This window comes from Hemitrygon akajei, chromosome 7, assembly GCF_048418815.1.
Source record: "Hemitrygon akajei chromosome 7, sHemAka1.3, whole genome shotgun sequence".
Taxonomy (NCBI): domain Eukaryota; kingdom Metazoa; phylum Chordata; class Chondrichthyes; order Myliobatiformes; family Dasyatidae; genus Hemitrygon; species Hemitrygon akajei.
In genome coordinates, this window is record NC_133130.1 from 31,675,666 (window position 1) to 31,693,827 (window position 18,162).

Here is an 18,162-nt window from a genome sequence, read left to right on the forward strand (position 1 = left end):
GCCTGCATCTGGTCCATAGACCTCAAAACTTTTCCTATCCATATCGTAATTGTACTCGTCTCTACCACTTTTTAAATGCTGTAATTGTACCTGCCTCTTCCACTTCATCTGGTAGCATGTATCCATTACCCTTTGCATGAAAACCTGTCCCTTAGGTTTCCTTTAAATCTTTTCCATTTTTCCTTAAAACTACACCCCCTAGTTTTAGACTCTAAAACTATTTAACATAAACTCCCTAATTTAAGCCCATCGTGATTTTATAAAGTCACCCCTCAACCTCCTTCACTCCTCAGAAAACAGTCCCACCCTATGCAGTCTCTCCTTCTAATAAAAGCTCACAGGTTCCAGCAATATCCTTGAGTTCTTTTCTGCTCCCCCACCCCTTCAGCTTAATCATATCCTTCCCAAAGTGTACTTACCAGAATTCTACACAATACTCCAAAAGTGGTCTAACCAACATATTGTACAGCTGTAACATTTCTTGCATTCTGTGCTGATTAAGCAATAAGAGTGTACACTATGCCACCTTCACCACTCTGTCTACATATACCCTCACTTTGACAGAACTATGCATTTGTACCCCAAGGCCACAATTTTACTCAGAGACCTGCTATTCACTCTGTATGTTCCTGCCTTAGTTTGAATTGCCAAAGTGAGCTAGTAAATACCACCTACTATTTTCTTTGTTCACTTTCCCTGTTAAATTAGCATAACTTAGGACAACTTCCTTCACTGTCCACCAATTTTGATGTCATCCTCAAACTTGCTTATCATGCACACCTGCATTCTCAAACAAATTGTTGATATATATGACAAACAACATGGACTCAGCACCAACTCTTGTGGCACACCGTGGGTCCCTGGGCCTCCAATCTGAAAAACAACACTCCACTACCAGCTGCATTCAGACCAGCCTACCATGTGGGATCTTGTCAAAGGCATTGCTAAAGTCGATGCAGACCATGCCATTGTCAATCCTCCTTGTCACCTGGCTTGTAAAGAAGGCCTTCTTGAATAAAGACACACCATTAGCCACCCTCCAGTCCTCTGGTACTGCATCCACAGATAACAATACAAAGATTACACATGTCCAAATCTGTGACTACATTTGTGAATTCCTAATTATCGTCCACATATTCTGGACCCCAGCACAAACTTCAAACGCAACTTCGGCTTCCTTTATAATTGCCTCCAGCTTCTTCCACTATCCAAATGGCTTGGGCATTCTTTTTGCTTATTCAGTCATTTTTTGAGGCAAGGATGCTGCTGGCAGGGTCAGCATTTATTGCCCAGCCCCAATTATCCATGAAAAGTGGTGGAACAGCTGCCGTTCAGCTGATAAAGTTGGGCAGGGAGCTCTAAGACTTGGACCAAGGAATCCCAATATGGGGTCCATGGACCCCTCGATTAATGGTAAGGCTCCATGGCATTAAAAAAAAGTTAGGAACCTCTGTCTTAGACCAAATGACATTAAAAGAATGGCAGCATATTTCTGGGAAAGAATGCTGTGCAACTTGGAGAGGAACCTGCTGTGAATGGCGTTTCCATTCATCTCTTACCATTGCTCTTTAACCCCAGTACATTTTGCAGATGGTAAACACTGTGGAGAGAATTAACATTCTGAATGATGGATGGCATGGCAATAGATTGCACTTCTTTGTTTAGATGGTATTGACCTTCTTGAGAGATATTCCAGCTGCACTCATACAGGCAAGTCACCTGCTGCTGAATTTTGGTCACTTTTCTGTGCAGAGGTCTTAGTAGATGTAATGACCACCTTGGAATTTACACAGACAACTCCCACATAAATCAGAGGCAGGTTAGTTCTGAGTTTAATCCCAGTTCAAGCACAAGCACATTCCTTTCTCTGTATTCTTCTGCAGAAGGCACTACAGTTTGCCTTGTACTTCTAAGTGCAGATGGAGCAATGATTTATAGTAGTATGGTTCCCTTACTGTTTCAGTTTCATGTTGACCTTTTAATGCATCCCAACATCTGATCTGCTTTACTCACTGCCTCTGAGCCGTTGTGCAATTTAATGACGATCAGGAGACCAGATCTCTCCCCTTTTATGGATGCATTTTTCTGTCCACAGTTGCCCTGAAGGATGCCAGGTAGTGACACTCATAAAAGTGAGGCTTCACACATATATATTCTTCCAAAAGCTCAGTTTAGCTCAGAAGGTGACACATCAGTTTCAATAACCTCCCACATTACTGCATAGCAATTGTATGAGAACTGTAAGTGTTCATTTTAAATAATAGGCTGATTACTAAAATCATCACAATATTCACTTTGTTATTTCTTTCTTTCTGCCATGTTTTTATCATATATCCACATGGACTTCGTAATTCCTTTTTTTCTAATTAACACTAAATGATAAGCACAGGTTTAAAACTGCAAGGTTCAAAGGATTAACCTCAGCATATTTCATTTCCTGTAGTTTGCTCACCAGATTTGGTAAAAAGATGAATTTATTCATTTGCTGACGCTTTCAAATAAACCTATAATTACAACATTTGGAAATTACGTAGCCCCTGTTGGCTTGTCTCCACTTTGGGGCTCAAAATCATCAACCTGCTTTCTTCTTCCAAGAAAGGTCAGCTCAACTTCAGGTTGTAAATCCTGTGTGTGTATATATATCCACACTGTTGGCAAAACCAGATGTCATAAACATTGAGACACAAAAGAATGTGGATGCTGGAATCTGGAGTAACAAGCAAGGTGGTGGGGGAACTCAATGGGTCAGGCAGCATCTGTGGAGGGAAATGGGTGGTTGAAGTTTTGGATCGAGATCCTTCATCTAGAGTCGTAAGTTGTAAGTGCTGTTTTATGATACAGTAATCCAGTGCTTTTATGTTCATGCTTACTATTCCTATCTTTTATTAGAACATAGAACAGTACAGCACAGGAAAAGGCTATTTGGCCCACAATATTGTGCCATACCAGCTAAAAGAAAATCAAAAACACCCTAACACTCATCCCTCCTACCTACACCATATCCACATCCCTCCATTTTCCTTATGTCCATGTACCTATCCAAAGGTTTCTTAAAAGCCTCTAACGTATTTGCCACACCAAACAGTGCATTCCAGGCATCCACAACTCTCTGATTAAAAGACTTAACCCTCACATCCCCCTCTTCACCTTCAATGTATGCCCTCTGATATTAGACGTTTCAACCCTGGGAAATAGATACGTTCTGTCCATTCTATCTATGCCTCTCATAATTTTGTATATCTCTGTCAGATCTCCTCTCAGCCTCCGGCACTCCAGAGAAAAACAATCCAAGCTTATCCTGCCTCTCATGATGGCACATGGCCTCTAAACCGGGCAGCATCCTGGTGAACCCCTTCTGGACCCTCTCCAAAGCCTCAACATCCTTTCTATAGTGTGTATGCAATACTCCAGATGTGGCCTAACTAGAGTTCAATAAATTTCCAGCATAACCTTCTGATTTTATTTTTTATTTAGAGAAACGTCACAGCAACAGGCCTTTTCAGGCCAATGGGCCTACGTTGCCCAATTACACACGTGACCAATTAACCTACTAACCTATACACCTTTGGAATATGGGAGGATGCTGGAACATCTGGAGGAAATGCACGTGGTCACGGCGAGAACATACAAACTCCTTACAGGCAGAGGCGGGAAATGAACCTGAATTGCTGGCGCTGTAAAGCGTTATGTTAACTACTACACTACTGTGTCGCCCCTGCATTGCATTTCTCGAATCTGAATTCCCGACTTGACTGGGATTTAGATTCACATCCCAGATCTATAAAGCAGTCAGTTAATCAATATCTTACCATACACAGCAGATTGTGTCTTTCAAAAATAATCTGTTTCAATGAGTATTTAATGCTAAATCATTCCCAGGTTGAGGGAAAAGAGTGAAGGAACACAAATGTCTAGATTGTTTAACAAAGAACTCTTTCTGTCTAGTCTATGATTCCAGTGGAAACTTTACACTATTATAAAATCAGTCTTGAGAGAAAATCATCTGGGTAAAGTGATTCCATTTGAATATCAGGATAGCAACAGCAGTTTACTGTCAAATTAAGGAACTGATATTGTGAAGACTAGCTGACATTTAACAAGCCAAACAAGATATTAAAATCAATTGGGTAAATTCTATGCAAAACATCATAGTCAGCCAGAATCACTGGTAAGGTCCCAGGCCACACTTATGACCATGTTCCATGTTGCAGTTGCTGCAGTTGACATTGATATCCATGGCCAGTATAGTCTCATTTCTGTTCAGTTGTTGTGACTCCTGCTGAAAGAGTAAATGTCTCCTGTGGACAGAACTGCACCAGCTGTGGTGATCTCTTAAAGTCTCATAGCCAGTATCACTTAATCTGGATGGATAAGGCAGTGCTTTTCAGATAGTGTTTTAAAAGAGCACTTTAAAAACAAGTAATGCATTGAAATAAATGGCTGCAAATATTGATTAAGTATAAAATGATCATGCAAATACTTCAGCCTAAGGAATATAAAAACATCTTACAAAAGCCTTAAGAATAAATATCTATCTTGGAACATAAAGCTCAGTATTCAGGTCAAAATATTGAAAACAGAACAGACACCATGGATTTTGTATTTCAATGGAAACTTCAGAGACTTATTTTGGACTAAACTTTAGTTCTCACTACTACCATCGGCAGGAGGTATAGAGGCCTTAGAAACACAGAAACATAGAAAACCTACAGCACAATACAGGCCCTTCGGCCTATAAAGTTGTGCCAAACACGTCCCTGCCTTAGAAATTACTAGGCTTACTTATAGCCCTCTATTTTACTAAGCTCCATGTACCTATCTAAAAGTCTCTTAAAAGACCCTATTGTATCCGCCTCCACCACCATTGCCAGCAGCCCATTCCACACACTAATGTTCCATACCACCAGATTTAGGGACATTTATTACCCTACAACCATTAGGCTCCTGAACTGGGGTACATAGCTTCATTCACCTCTATTCTGAACTGATCAGACACACTTTCAAAGATTCTTTACAACTGATGTTCTCAGTTCCATTATTTTTGTTTGCAGAGTTTGGCTTATTTTGCACATTAGTTGTTTGTTAGTCTTTTATGTATAGTTTTTTTCATAAAATTCTAATGTATTTCTTCAATTCCTGTAAATATTTGCAAGAAAATGAATTACAAGGTAGTGCATGGTAACCTGTAAGTACTTTGATAATAAATTTATTTTGAACTTCTTTGTGACCCTCATCTCACAGTCATTATCCTGACATAGAAGCTTCAGTTTTGATCAGTGGTGGGGCAAGGATCCAGTATAAATGATGTGGACAACAGACATGGTGTAAAGTGGTCTAGAGGGGAGGTCACAGTTTCACCTGGAAATGATGGTTAACTTAATTTGCTGGGGTAAAATGGATCCTGCGGCACTGAGAAATAAACAAGGACTAAGCAATCCAGTTTTGAGGCATCTGCACTTTGTAAATTACAGATAGTTAAAAACCTTTTGACTTACTGATGTAGCTCTCCTGGTACATTTTGTTGGAATGAACAAATTCTGTTAAAACTACAGTATTGTGTTTTTGCTTATACATTGTTATCATAGACAGAGCAACTTGCATATTGAAGATTAACCCTCTACAAATAACTATTAGTTCCCAGATGCAGGAACATGACTTCGCTCCTTTTCTATGGTAACTTTTACACCATTTTACTGAAGGTTTGCCTATTCAGTTATTCCTCAGTCAAGAAAGCAGATTCGTTGTCTGAAGTAAGCTTTTGCTAATATACAGTACATGCAGTGCTCTTTCAGTCAGCACACTGTGAGTTATGAATCTCTATTTAGTGAAGGAGGTTCAGTTCTATTTTTGGTATATGGAGCAGTTTTTATATTTTTTTAAAATAAGTCCGTCTATAGGGAACCCTATTGTAAATTTCCAGATTGAACCCTTTAACGGCTCAGTTACACTGCTCTCCTTCACAGGCCTTGCTCCTGGTGGATTGACAGATTGCAAGATTAATGACTGTGATCTCATCACCACTGATTTACACTGGAGCAGCTCTCAGTCCGTTGCCAGGAAACTCTATCATCAATGTACGATACTGTTCCAATGCAATACACACACAAAATGCTGGAAGAACTCAGCAGCTCAGGCAACATCTATAGAAATGACTAAACAGTTGACGTATGAGGCCGAGACCTTTCATCAGTCCTGATGAAGGGTCTTGGCCTAATATGTCGATTGGATTTCCAGCATCTGCAAAATCACTTGTGTTTATGATTTCTGTTTCAATGTATTTCATTTTTTTTAAATTTTGGATGCTGCCAGGTAGACTTAACCCTGCCAGTCTTAACCATCCCATCTTCTCATTTTTTTTTAATTACTCAAGCCTATTTATTTTGTTTTGTAAAATTAGCCAATGATATAAATGTAAAAGCCTGTGGCCTTTTTATATTCAGTTGATACTCTTTGTTAGCCTCCTGTTATAAAGTGTTAGAAATGTTTTGAATGTGAAATAATGTTTTCACTTGGCATAAGACCAGTTACAATTTCTAATTTTACAGATTTAATCACAACAGCAGATGCCTACCTCAGTTGGAAGCTTATTGAAACTTGACAACAGTTAATTACAATTCTTTTTTAAAAAAGCACATATTTAATTTTCACTTTCCCATTTGATTATGCACAAAGTGAATTAGTTTAATATAACATGTTTGCTTAACTCTTAACACTGATAGTCACAAGCTGTGACTGATTTTCACAGCAGACTTTGGTGTACAGATAAGCACCAGCCCTATTGTAATTGCCTGGCCAACATTGTAAATGTAAGCACCCCAATTTATTAGTGACCTTCATATGTGATGATTCGTGTCAAATTTTTGAAGAATGCTTGACTGTACAATGGGCATTAAATCCTTGAGCTTTAGTCAATTAACTTTTCATAGGATAGCTTAAAAACAGAATTGATATTGTTTTAGGCACTAAGATATTAATTTTGAACAGGTTGATGCCTCTGTTGGAGTGAACATGGAGTGAAATAAGTGTTTATTGCCTAATATGTTGTCCAGCAGGCAGGAAACCAACAGGAAAGTTGTAACATAACCTCACTAAGATACTTCTACAGATGACTGAGTACATTAATGACAAATTTTGACAAACAAAAGCCAAGAACTGCAAGAGATTATCTGAAAGAAGTCTTTAATATTGTGAACGGCTATAAAAGAATTTTTAAAAAATCAACGCAACCCTTCAACAGACCCACAAATCTTAATCTCACGCCTGTTAAACTTAGCTTTCCGTGATAGCCTACTGCTGAATTAAACATGTATCTGTTTATTTCTGTGAACCCTTTCCACAAGCTGTTAGTGCTTTTCCAGTATCCATCTTTCCAAACGACAAGTATGATTACCAGGTCAATTGCAAGTCATAAATGGTAGGCATTATTTGAATGTACAATGTGATAAATCTGAGCCTTATAAGTTTTAGTGGGACGCTGAGGGGCTTACACTGAGATTTACAGAATGCATGCATAAGAGGAAGAGAAAAGAATGGATCAGGTCATCAGATTTCTGCCATGCCTTGGCCAAGTGAGGGAGGGAATGGCTGAAACCTCGAGACCTCTAGACCACCTATGAAGATAGGTCTCGAGGTTTCCAGTATCTGTGGAATCTCTTGTGTCAGCACCTATGAAGCTCTCCTCAGTGAAATGGAAATTTAGCCATGATGTAGAAAATTCTGCCTCCAAGTTATGTGAGGTCATCACAAGTCAAACCACTTGCCTGTGTGAATCTAACACCAATGACAAACAAGGAAGTTGGCAGTGTCTGGGAGAAAGCACCCAATCCATCACACGGTAACTAGTGTGTGTTCTATCCAAATAATATACCACAATAACTTGCCAAGATTTGTTTTAGAATCTCTCCTGAAACAGTGACCTCTACAGTCTTAAAGGACAAGGGCAGGCTGTTGTCTGTAAACCGCTCAGTCCAGGGTTGGAAATAAATCACCATTCCTTCATTTTGCTGTGTCTAAGTCCTGATGTTCTCTAGCCCAAAGCACTGAGGGACCACCTTCACCAGTAGGACTGCAGCAGTTCAAGGATTACAACTCATCACCACCTTCACAAGGGCAGATAAAGCTGGGCAATAAAGACTTTTTTTTTACCAATACCACAGAAAAAATGAAAAGAAATATCCTGTGGAGTTAACTACATCATGGGAACCAACCACCCCACTGTTGTCTCTGGATATTCATCTCTCTGCCTTAGTAATGCAGCCAACATAATCAATGACCCCAGGCATTCTCTCTTCTCCGCTCTGCTATCAGGAAAAAGCCTAATACAGGTGCCTACCAGGCTCAGTGACAGCTTCTATCCCTCTGTCATCAGACTCTTGAGCAGACCTCTTGTATAAGTTGGACTCTGTACCTCATAATGATGTTGCACTTCATCATTTACCTTCATTAGACTTACTAGTAGCCTTTACACTTTATTCTGCATTCAGTTATTGTTTCACCTAGATCTACCTCAATACATTCTGTTCTGTTCGAACAGAATGCAAGACAAACTTTTCACTGTATCGTGGTAGATGTGAAAATAACAAAGCAATACCTGTAATGTACCAATTCTGAAGTTGTAGCAGGGCCCTTTGTGATGGTGGCTGAAACAAGCTTAGACAGTCACTATTCTAGAGTTGGTTGCCATCTTGCCAATTATCATAGAAGGCCTGGATTGTGAGGTCCAAATTATTTAATCACTCCTCTATTGTTCACTTTGGAACAATATCAATATCCTTCGACCCTGCAAGAAGATGAATCTCAAGGTCTATACAGTATGTAGTATATACTTTGATAATAACTGTATTTTGAACTTTGACCTTTGCTATTTTCTCTGAGTAAGATAACATGTTTGCCACCCTCACATTCCATCCCTCTTCCTGTGCATGTGGCAGAGTCAGGAAGTCAGTTGAGCCAGATAGCTGAGCCATTGCTGAAATTCTGTAGTCCACAGCCAACCCTTCAGGGCAGCTCTTCTCAAAATGGCCTGCTAAAGCCAGTTTCAGGAACCTTGACTGGATAAGAAGCAGACTTCCACCTCCCATGTTTTAGATGCCTAAATTTGTAATAGCTCTGAATTAATCAAGGCAGTAATTAATGCAAAGACTGGAGTTCTGCAACAAAGTGCATTTTTATTTCTATACTGATTTGATAATTGATATCCAATCAGGCACCAAAGTCCTGTCCCTTGTTTCTCTGCATTAGTATTGGTTAAGTAGGCCAGGTAATATCTGTGACGTTCTGAGGTTGACAGCCTGCCCCTGCATATCTAATAACCAGCACCGTTTATCGTTCTTGTGTTAAAATGCTTTTGTGAGATTATGGTGGGGAGTTCCAGTTCATTTATTCTTACATTTTAGCTTGGGTTACACAGTTATTTGCTTGTGTATTTGTGGGCCACCCTAACTGTAACCAGATGTGTGATGGTCACCCCCGTCGGTGTGAGACGGGTTGGGTTCACTCTCCGGGTCATGGTGCCCGGTCTGTTTTGTCTCTATCACAATAAAACGGTTGTTGAGTTAAAGAGCTTCCTCGTCTGTCATTATGGACCAACTGCTCACCACAATACTATATCCATGGCAACATCTTGAGATCTCGACAACATTCACCAGAACAGATGAGCAATGCCTAATAGTAATAGAAAGTACAATGAAGATGATTTAACCAGAATATTTATTGATAATGAGAATAGCTGGTAGGTTTTATAAGCATATTCAGTTCTTACTTCTCAATATCTCCCTTTATGGAGATCTGCCATTGCAATTGACTCCTTTGCAGCCAGAGTCACAAAGAAGATTATGGAGTATCTGGAGCCTCCATTAGGCTCCAATTGTGACAGAATTATGCCTGCACATTCAGATGATTCCAGTGGCTTTCCCAGCCAAAGACTTGGGTTTGGCTCTCATTGGCTTCACTTTGCATTTTAAAGCAGTTTTCTGACTCATATTGTATACTTAGGGGATATTCCCTGACCCATTGGTCTGGGTTGAAGAGAAGGGTGATTCAGGACTGGAGCTCGATAAAAGCATCACTGAATAGCAGAGCATTGTGCATAGATCTGTATGTGTTCTACATCATTACTCACCAGCAGCTCTCTCACTGAATGGCAGTTCTGGCATCTACTGAGCTTCAGTGTCTGCTCAACTAGACATGTCCGAAATGCTGTCAATGACTCTGCTTCCACCACCCACTCAAGCCGGGCATTCCCTGTACTCACTGCTCTCTGGGTGGAAAAAAACTCGGATTTTCTCTGAACATCTTACTACTTATACCAAATCAAGTCAAGTCAAGTCAAGTCAAGTCAAGCTTATTGGCATTTCCACCATAAACTGCTGATACAGTACACAGTAAAAATGAAACAACGTTCCTCCAGGACCCTGGTGTTACATGAAACAACACAAAACTACACTAGACTATGTGAGACAGCACAAGGCTACACTAGACTATGTAAGACAACATAAAAACTGCACTAGACTCCAGACCTGCACAGGACTACATAAATTGCACAAAACAGTGCAGGGCAGTACAATAATTAATAAACAAGACAATAAGCACAGTAGAGGACAAATTACAATATAATAATAAATGTTGTAGATGTCAGTCTAGACTAAGTATTGATGAGTCTGATGGTTTGGGGGAAGAAACTGTTGTATAGTCTGGTTGTGAGAATCTGAATGCTTCGGTACCTTTTGCCAGATGGCAGGAAGGAGAAGAGATTGTGTGAGGGGTGCGTGGGGTCCTTCACAATGCCATTAGCTTTGCGGGTGCAGCGTGTGGTGTAAATGTCTGTAATAGCAGGAAGAAAGACCCCGATGATCTTCTCAGCTGACCTCACTATCCGCTGCAGGGTCTTGCAATCCGAGACGGTGGAATTCCAGAATCAGGCAGTGATGCAGCTGCTCAGGATGCTCTCGATACATCCTCTGTAGAATGTGATGAGGATGGGGGGTGTGAGATGGACTTTTGTCAGCTTTTGCAGAAAGTAGAGACACTGCTGGGCTTTCTTGGTTATGAAACTGGTGTTGAGGGACCAGGTGAGATTCTCCGCAAGGTGAACACCAACAAATTTGGTGCTCTTAACAATCTCAATGGAGGAGCCATTAATGTTCAGTGGAGAGTGGTTGCTCTGTGCTCTCCTGAAGTCAACAACCATCTCTTTCGTTTTGTTCACATTCAGAGACAGGTTGTTGGCTCTACACCAGTCCGTTAGCCACTGCACCTCCTCTCTGAAAGCTGACTCATCGTTCTTGCTGATGAGACCCACCATGGTCTATGATCTCTTTACATCCTGTACTCCTGGAAAACTAATCTAGCCTTTTATTAAACTGAAATATCCTCTCCTTCTCCTCCGAAATGAAATACAACATCCTGGTGAATCTTCTCTGCATCCTCTCCAAAACTGCCATATACTTCCCACAGTGTGCTGACCACAACTGCATGGAGTATACTTCAGCTAAGGTCTGGCCAATGATTTATTAATGTGGAGCATACTGCCATGCCCATTGTGCTCAAAGTCAGAGTAAAAGTAAATATTATTATTGAAGTACATATGTCACCACACAAAACCCTGAGATTCATTTTCCCACAGGCATACTCAGCAAATCTGTAGAATAGCAACTATAACAGGATCAATGAAAGATCAACTAGAGGGCAGCAGACAACAAACTGTGCAAATGAAAATATAAATAAATAGCAATAATAACAAAAACATGAAATAATGAGACAGAATCCTTAAAGTGAGATCATTAGTTGTGGGTAACATCTCAATGATGGGGCAAGAGGGTGTAGTTATCCCCTTTTATTCAAGAGCCTGATGGTTGAGGAGTAGTAACTGTTCTTGAACCTAGTGGTGCGAGTCCTGAGGCTCTTGTACCATCTACTTGATGGCAGAAGCAAGAAGAGAGCATGGCCTAGGTGGTGGGGATCTCTGATGAGGAATGCTGTTTTCCTACAACAGCATTTCATGTTGATGTGCTTAGTGGCTTTACCCATGATGTGCTGGACTGAATCCATCACCTTTTGTAGGATTTTCCATTCAAAGGCTTTAGTGTTTCCATACCAGGCCATGATGCATCCAGTCAATATACTCTCCACTCCAAGCCTATAGAAAATGCCAAAGTTTCAGAAGTCACACTGAATCTCCACAGATTCCTAGGGAAGTAGAGACATCGTTGTGCCTTTTTTGCAATTGTACTTACGTGCTGTGTCCATGACAGATCCTTCAAAATAGTAACACTCAGGAATTTAAAATTGCTGAGCCTCTGCACCTCTGATCCTCCAATGACGACTGGGTCATGGGCCTCTGGTTTCCCACTCCTGAAGTCTCCAGTCAGTTCCTTGGTCTTGCTGACATTGTGAGAGGTTGTTGTTATGACACCACTCAGCCAAATTTCAATCTCTCTCTTGTATTCTGATTCATCACCACCTTTGATTTGGCCTATGACAGTAGTATTACTGAAACTTGAATCTGGTATTGGAGCTGTGCTTAGCCATACAGTCACAGGTGTAAAGTGAGGAGAGCAGGTGGGGTGGGGGGGTTAAGCACACAGCTTGGGGTGCACCTGTGCTGATGGAGATTGTGAAGGAGATGTTGTTTCCAGTCCAAACTGGCTGGAGCCTACAAGTGAGGAAGTCCGGGATCCAATTACAGAAGGAGGTATTGATGGAGCTTATTGATTAGCTTTGAGCGGGTGATGGTATTGAATGCTGAGCTGTAATCAGTAAAGAGCATCCTGATATACCGTATGCATCTTTGCTGTCCAGATGTTCCAGGGTTGAGTGAAGAGCCAACGAGATGGCATCTGCTGTGGACCTGTTGCTCTGGTAGGTGATTTTCTGACTACTGAAGTCCAGTATCCTATTTGCCTTTTTTTCCAACCATGTTATCCATCTCCTCTGACAATTTCAAGGGCCTTTGGACTTACATTTCAAGGTCCCTCTGTTCCTCAATACTCCCCATGATCTTATCTTTCATGGTGCATGTCCTAGCCTTATCTTTGTTCCCAAAAAGCAACACCACATTAACAGGATTAAGTTCCATCTGTCATTTTGTAGCCCATTTCACTAACACACTGATACCACCCTGGAGCCTAAGACTGTCCTCTTAGTCTACAGGGGAGTGAGTCGCCTACGCATGTTCCTATTTGCATGTTTTTGTGTTTATCTTCTTGTCTTAAAGTTGCAGGTTTCTGGAATCATCCCTTACAGTTGCCAATCTCAGACAGAACACTAACCCTATGCAGCCAAAGCAAATATTACCCAGGGTAGATATTGTACGCTGCCATCAAAACACAGAAGTTCATCTGTCAATATCTGCTCATACGGCAGTATGGCAGTGGGGTCGGTGGGGGAGGGGGCAGCTGCTGCATGATATGGGAATTACGGGATCAATCTTAAAAAGATATCACTTGCAAGCATTTAAATACAATTTATCCTAATGCACCAGCTGTTGAAAACTATTATGGAGCGGGAATGGTAAGTTGCCTCCCTGGTGCCGGGGTCCGGGACATCTCAGATCGGGTGCAGGTTATTCTCGAGAGGGAGGGCAAGAACCCAGATGTTGTGGTCCATGTAGGGACCAACGACGTGGGTAGGATGAGTGAGGGGGTCCTGCGTAGTGAGTTCAGGGAGTTAGGTGCGAAGCTGAAGGGCAGGACCTCCACGGTAACAATCTCAGGATTGCTGCCTGTGCCACGTGCGAGTGAGGCAAGGAACAGAAGGATTATACAGATTAATATGTGGCTGAGAGGATGGTGCAGGAGGGAGGGCTTCAGGTCTTTAGATAATTGGGCTTTGTTCCAGGGAAGGTGGGATCTGTTCCGACGGGACGGTTTACACCTGAACTGAAGCGGTACTAACATTCTTGCAGGAAAGTTTGCTAGTGCTGCTCGGGGGTGGGGGGGGGGGGTTTAAACTAAATTTGCAGGGGGCAGGGATCCAGAATGTGAGAGAGGATAGCAAGATGAAGAATAAAGGGCAGGTGGGGACTACACGGTTCTGGAATATTAAGTGTGTAGTAGAGAAAGGTGAGGCGGAACAAGTGATAAGGAGGACACATGTACAGAGGGATGGTCTGACGAAACATGGAGTTAAATGTGCAGAAAGAATAAGTAAATTTAGGAAGGACAACAAAATTCAAGGGGCGTATAGCCCGATGGGAGTTCGGGGAGCTGGGTTAAGCACAATAGGCAGCAATTTAAACAGAGAGAGGAGAAATGGGCTAAAAATTCTATACCTGAATGCATGAAGTGTCAGAAATAAGGCGGATGAGCTTGAAGCTCAGGTGCAAATGGGTAACTATGATGTTGTTGGGATAACGGAGACATGGCTGCAGGGAGATCAGACCTGGGAAATAAATGTACAAGGGTATACGTGCTATCGTAGGGATAGAAATGTGGGCAGAGGGGGTGGGGTGGCCCTGTTGGTGAGGAATGAGATTCAGTACTTTGCAAGGGGGGACATAGGATCAGGAGAAGTACAGTCTGTGTGGATAGAATTGAGGAACAGTAAGGGCAAAACGACCCTAATGGGTGTTGTCTACAGGCCCCCAAACAGTAGCATGGATATTGGGTGCAAGTTGAATAGGGAGTTAACATTGGCATGTGGCAAAGGTAATGTCACAGTAGTTATGGGGGATTTCAACATGCAGGTGAACTGGGAGAATCAGGTTGGTGCTGGACCCCAGGATAGGGAGTTTGTAGAGTGCCTATGGGATGCATTCTTGGAACAGCTTGTACGAGAGCCGACCAGGGAGAAGGCTATTCTGGATTTAGTGTTGTGTAATGAACAGGATTTGATAAGTGATCTTGAAGCAAAGGAGCCATTAGGAGGTAGTGACCATAATATGATAAATTTTTATCTGCAATTTGAGAAGGATAAGGGCAGATCAGAGGTGTCAGTGTTGCAGTTGAACAAAGGAGACTATGGAGCCATGAGGGAGGAGCTGGCCAAAGTTAAATGGACGGATATCCTAGCAGAAAAGACAGTGGAACAGCAATGGCAGGTATTCTTGGGAATAATGCACAAGGTGCAAAATCAGTTCATCCCCAGGAGAAGGAAGGATTCAAAGGGGGGGGGGGGGAAGGGGCCACAGTGGTTGACAAAGGAAGTGAGAGATTGCATAGCATTAAAAAAGAAGTATGACAGAGCTAAGGTGAGTGGGAAGACAGATGATTGGGAAATTTTTAAGGAACAACAGAACTTAACTAAAAAGGCAATACGGGGAGAAAAAATGAGGTACGAACGCAAGCTAGCCAGGAATACAAAGGAGGATAGCAAAAGCTTTTTTAGGTATGTGAAGAGAAAGAAGATAGTTAAGAACAATGTTGGGCCCTTGAAGAATGAATTGGGTGAAATTGTTATGGGAAACAGAGAAATGGCAGAAGAATTTAATAAGTACTTTAGATCTGTCTTCACTAGGGAAGACACAAGCAATCTCCCAGAAGTATGGATGGGCCAAGGACATAGGGTAACAGAGGAAATGAAACAGATTGACATTAGGAAGGAAACGGTGATGAGTAGACTGATGGGACTGAAGGCTAACAAATCCCCAGGTCTAGATGGTCTGCATCCTAGGGTACTAAAGGAGGTGGCTCTGGAAATTGCGTATGCATTGGTAATCATTTTCCAATGTTCCTTGGATTCAGGATCAGTTCCTGAGGATTGGAGAATGGCTAATGTTATCCCACTTTTTAAGAAAGGAGGGAGGGAGAAAACAGAGAACTATCGTCCTGTCAGCCTAACATCAGTAGTTGGGAAGATGCTAGAGTCCATTATTAAAGATGAAATAGTGGCATATCTAGATAGCAGTGATAGGATTGGGCCAAGCCAGCATGGATTTACCAAGGGCAAATCATGCTTGACTAATCTATTGGAGTTTTTCGAGGATGTAACCAGGAAGTTAGACAAGGGAGATCCAGTGGATGTAGTGTACCTCGATTTTCAGAAGGCATTTGATAAGGTCCCACATAGGAGATCGGTGGGTAAAATCAGAGCTCATGGCATTGGGGGGAAGATATTGACATGGATAGAAAACTGATTGGCAGATAGAAAGCAAAGGGTAGCGGTGAATGGGTGTTTCTCGGAATGGCAGGTGGTGACTAGTGGGGTGCCACAGGGCTCAGTATTGGGACCACAGCTGTTTACAATTTACATCAACGATTTAGATGAAGGCATGGAGAATAACATCAGCAAGTTTGCTGATGATACAAAGCTGGGTGGCAGTGTGACATGTGATGAGGATGTTAGGAGAATCAGGGTGACTTGGATAGGCTGGGTGAGTGGGCAGATACTTGGCAGATGACGTTTAATGTGAATAAGTGTGAGGTTATCCACTTTGGGAGTAAGAACAGGAAGGCAGATTATTATCTGAACGGTGTAGAGTTAGGTAAGGGAGAAATACAAAGAGATCTAGGAGTCCTTGTTCATCAGTCACTGAAGGTGAATGAGCAAGTGCAGCAGGCAGTGAAGAAGGTTAATGGAATGTTGGCCTTTATTACAAAAGGAATTGAGTACAAGAGCAAGGAAATCCTTTTGCATTTGTACAGGGCCCTGGTGAGACCACACCTGGAGTATTGTGTACAGTTTTGGTCTCCAGGGTTAAGGAAGGACATCCTGGCTGTAGAGGAAGTGCAGCGTAGATTCACAAGGTTAATTCCTGGGATGTCTGGACTGTCTTATGCAGAGAGGTTAGAGAGACTGGGCTTGTACACGCCGGAATTAAGGAAATTGAGAGGGGATCTGATTGCCACATATAAGATTATTAAGGGATTGGACAAGATAGAGGCAGGAAATATGTTCCAGATGCTGGGAGAGTCCAGTACCAGAGGGCATGGTTTAAGAATAAGGGGTAGGTCATTTAGGACAGAGTTAAGGAAAATCTTCTTCTCCCAGAGAGTTGTGGGGGTGTGGAATGGACTGCCTCAGAAGGCAGTGGAGGCCAATTCTCTGGATGCTTTCAAGAAGGAGCTAGATAGGTATCTTATGGATAGGGGAGTCAAGGGATATGGGGACAAGGCAGGAAGCGGGTATTGATAGTAGATGATCAGCCATGATCTCAAAATGGTGGTGCAGGCTCGAAGGGCTGAATGGTCTACTTCTGCACCTATTGTCTATTGGGAACTGTTATTTAACAACTCTTTGCTACATGATTCGTTGTTAGGTGTCTTGTACTGTGGAACCAGGGATACAGCAAGTCATTTTAATATGTGTAAAATTATTAAGGTTTATTATTTAATTACAGCTTCATTCTCTGGTATAAGTGAGCAAATTAAAGTCATCGAGGCAAAGCAATTTTCATTAATTTTGCGTCAATTCATTTTCAGCACCAGAAGGTGCTTCGTAAATTGAAGCTTGGAGAATGAGAGCTATTAAAGCCTTTATTTCTTCAACCACAGTATACAATTTCTAACAACTGCTGGATATACATTGCAGGGGGAAATTGTGATTTTCAAATTGATGCTTAATTAAAGTCCCTAAAGTTCAATTCATATTACTAAGCTATTAAGTTAGTCATTACCTAAGAGTTGAATTAAAGTGGTGTGCTGAGGAAGTTTTTTTATCCGGTGATTGTTAAACATTCTTCTCTTTATGCAGTCTCTCAGAACTCAGGATGGTTTGATTCCACTTAACCATGCTCCATCCTGATTTTCCTGTGACCCATGAGCCCAATAAAGGAAACTCAAACTTTTCCAGAACTGGGGCGGGAGCATGTGTCAGGATGGGCAGGTGGGCAAGAAGGTGTGCTCTTTATGATGATTCTACAGGGCTTATAACGTTTCAATGCATAGACTCAGGGTTCTCAATACGATATGTTCCAGCACAAAGACTGCAATATCAACAAACAGCTTTGGCTATCTCTTTTGTTTGAATAGCTCCTAGGTGATTTTTATACGATGTGCTCATCAATATACAAGGATACGAGCCTCCAAATAACCTCAATGTGCCTAATTGTCAGCACGTCAAATGGCTAGGTTAGGCTGGAAAATTATACTTGCAAAGTCTTAAGGGACAAAGGTTGCTACAGTTATATTAGGTCATCAAGAGAGCATGCCTGGAGAACAGTGAATCATTTTTCTGTAATTACAAATGAAGATTAATTGCCAGGGGTGGAGTGCAGTGTACTTAAGA

The 18,162-nt window shown here is 41.6% G+C and overlaps 1 protein-coding gene across 3 annotated transcripts in view; it reads right to left on the reverse strand.

Annotated features, from left to right (window-relative positions):
* LOC140730328 (regulator of G-protein signaling 7) overlaps positions 1-18,162 on the reverse strand; it is a 463,821-nt gene that overhangs the window by 141,037 nt on the left and 304,622 nt on the right. The gene's annotated exons all lie outside the window — the stretch shown is intronic.